Source organism: Lactuca virosa, chromosome 5, assembly GCF_052849685.1.
Source record: "Lactuca virosa cultivar CGN04683 chromosome 5, Lactuca_virosa_CGN04683_v6, whole genome shotgun sequence".
NCBI lineage: Eukaryota > Viridiplantae > Streptophyta > Magnoliopsida > Asterales > Asteraceae > Lactuca > Lactuca virosa.
In genome coordinates, this window is record NC_136430.1 from 388196210 (window position 1) to 388199692 (window position 3483).

Below are 3483 nucleotides of genomic sequence, written 5' to 3' on the forward strand. Positions count from 1 at the left end.
ACTCGAAGAGTGAGTTTGGAGTCTCTAATATCTACCAAGGCTCAAGCGGTTCTCAAGAAGGGCCTTCCAAGGATGATTGGGACTTGTTTGTCTTCCTCCATGCCTAATACAATAAAATTTGCGGGAAAAACCAACTTGTCAACTTTTACTAGTAAGTCTTCACAAATACCTCTTGGAAAGGTCATAGTCTTGTTAGATAATTGGATGACCATTCACACCGGTCTTGGTTCAGGGAGATCAAGCTTTTTGAAAAACTAATAAGGCATCAAATTAACACTTGCTTCCAAGTCGGCTAGAGCATGACTAGTGGCTAAATTCCCGAATTGGCATGGTAAAGTTATGCTTCCTGGATCACTCATCTTCTTTGGTAACATGTTTAGCATTGCAGCGGAGCAAGTCTCATTTAGTACCACCTTAGATAATCCTTCTATTTTCTTGCGGTTTGTTAAGAGGCCCTTGAGAAACTTAGCATATTTTGGCATTTCGGCCAAGGCTTCAAGGAATGGTATGTTGATTTCAAAGGACTTGATATGATCTAAGAACTTCTGGTGGTCTTCTGCGTTCTTTTATTGGATTTCTCTACTTGGGAAGGGCGATGGTGGGCGGTATGTCTTAACGGGTTCAAAATGTTTCTTTTCAGAATCTTGCCACATTGTGGCATCAGTACCACGTCGTGTTGACTGTTCAGTTTCCTTTTTTTGACTTTCTTCTCGAACTTCCTGCTCCTCATCCGGGTTGTTTCTTTCAATGGGAGTCAAATGAGTAATAATTTTCCCACTTATGGTCGTTACAGCTTGGATGTGAGCTCCCTTCGGGTTTTGTTCGGTATTTCCTGGAAGTCCTCCCTGTGATCTTTCATTCATTTTCTTAGCTAGTTGCCCAAGTTGTTTTTTAACGTTCAAAATATAAGCTTGCTGATTTCTGAGTATTGTTTGTTGTTCCCTCATCATAGTTTGTTGATCTCTAATTGTTGCTTCTATTTCTTGTGCCTTTTTTCGGATGCAGCAGCAAAACGAGTAAGCATTGACTCGAATCAGGTTTGTTTTCAAGAGCTGGTTCCTCTCGTTGGTAAAAGCCTCTTCCTCTTGGTCATATTTCTCTTTTTTGGCTTTCTTGCACTTCTTATTGGGCTTTCTCTAGTCTTTATCAAATCGATCGCCACTCGAGTAGAAAGCTTGAACCTTTCGGTTTCCATTCTCATCAAGATCACAGTCCTTAGTCAAATGTGGTCCGTTACAGTTTTCACACCAAACTCTTATTGCATGTATTGTTTTATCCATCCTAGTCATCCTCCTATCCATGTTTTGCAACATTGCCAAAACCGCCGAGATGTCTTCCGAAGCAGCATTAGCCGATCTCCTTGTTACATCATTTCGTGGGTTATGGTATTCTCTAGAATGTTTAGAGAATTCTTCAATGAGCTCCTTGATTTACGCGAGATTTTTCTTGGTTAAGGGGCCTTGAGAATCAAGGAGTTGCCTACTTGTGACATTCACCCCATCGTAAAAGATAGAAACTTCTTGTTGTACATTGAGATCGTTTTGGGGGCAATTTCGAAGTAGAACCTTGTAGTGCTCCCATGCTTCAAACAGCGACTCCTCCATTTGTTGTTCAAACTTAGAAATGGCCTTTTTGAGCTTAGCCACCTTCGATGGTGGGAAAATTTGTTCTAAGAACTCCTCGCCCATCTTTTCCCATGTAGTTATCGCACCCGGTGGTAGTGCCTTCAACCAGTCTTTGGCTGCTCCCTTGAAAGTGACCGAAAGCATTCTCAACAACAACGTTTCTCGTGGAACATTCGAAATGTTGAAGTAGTCGGCGATGTCATTGACTTCATCAAGATGGTTGTAGGTATCTTCATGATCTTTTCCGGTGAATGGAATCTCCTTGAGTGTAGCTAGGATGTGCCCCTTAAGTTCAAATGTGGTAGTGGCAGGTATGGTGGGTTGCACAAGTCCCGGTCCGATGTCATCACGAATTCTCTTCTTGTATGCCTCCATGGAAATGTCAGTAATGTCCGCCATGATGTTGTTGGGTTCGCTTTGTTGATTGCTAACTTTTTTCCGATTCGTTATCGCTTTCTTCCTCTTCTGTTTCATATGTGCTTTCGTCTTTTGGTGCCTTGCTGGATTTTACCCCTTGCTTTTCCTTCTTCTTACTAAAAACCGATTTGATATTCTTAAAAGGTGATTTCTTTGTTGTTGCAGCTTCTCCTACAGTTTTATCCTTGTTTTTAGTAAAGGTGGACTTTGGGTCTTCAAGTGGTGTAATCAGAGGTGTGTTAGATCCACTGGTCATAAACTTCTGTAAAAGAACAAATAAAACGCGTAAAAAGAACAAAAACAAAAAAACAAAGGTTTCCTGTTATGACACCGCGACGTGGTGCTAATTATGATGCCGTGGCGAGTAAAACGAAGAAAAACCTAAAACAAAAATTAAAAGAAAATAAACAGAAAAATTCCTAATAAAATAGCATATTTAAAGTAACTAAAACTGGACTGTTCCCCGGCAACGGCGCCAAAAACTTGATGCGTGTTTTTAATGTATATTTTATTTATTCAAGTTTTATATTTATAAAACTAATTTTCTTTCAACTAAACTATTAAACACACTAGGCAGTGTACCTAATCGTGTAATAGTATAGCTATAGTAAGAACAAGCGTCGAACTCAAGGAACGGTATTTTAGCTAAATTTTTTCTACTAATAACTATATTACTTATAAAATAAGAAAAAGGGATTTTTCTCTAGGTTTGCAAGACTAGAAACTTAAATTACCAAACTAACTATCAGTATTCACTAATGAAGTAAATACAAAAACTAAAGCAAGGAAAACAAAGATGATTTAATCAAGGTAATTGAGGTACTTTCGTTTAGGTTCAGATTATTTGTTATTATGATTGATTCATGGAAGTGCAATGGATTTTAGTTTCATTGGTTACCGATTCCTAAGATGACTAAATTAGTTTTCAATCATTTAGTCCTATAGCAAACAAGCTCATTTATACGGTGATCAGGCAGACAAACTAACAAGTTTACTAGTTTCAGTTCGAGTTGATTAGACTGATAAATAATTGATCAAATTGGTCGTTTGATTCAATTCTATATATGATTGGTCGTCATATATTAGCTTTTACCCACTTTCCTACTTAACCCTAGGTTTTGTTCAAAACTCTAGTCCTAAAATTTGGTGGTCACAAAATCATAAGATAGAAATTTAACTAAGAAAGATGGTCATGCAAACTTAATTAAATTCAACAATAAGTAGAGAAAATAGTTATCAAAACTGCGTGAGGTTCTTTAATAAGCTAGATCAACAAATAACCAATAAAAACTAAATCCTATCCATAAATAAATTCATAATTAAGCAAACAATCCTAGGTTAAACGAAAGTCATGAGGTTTAGCCCATGTTTTCATCAACTAAAGTCGTAAAAACGAGATTCATAAGCATAGACATGATTAAATTAGAAAATAAAATCATAA

General features: G+C 37.4%; 1 non-coding gene across 1 annotated transcript; it reads left to right on the forward strand.

Moving 5' to 3' along the window:
• Window positions 1-1533: 1533 nt before the first annotated feature.
• On the forward strand, window positions 1534-1640 carry LOC145117978 (small nucleolar RNA R71). The gene has a single exon (XR_013712967.1). It is a non-coding gene; the product is annotated as a small nucleolar RNA R71 (small nucleolar RNA).
• The last annotated feature ends 1843 nt before the right edge of the window (window positions 1641-3483 follow it).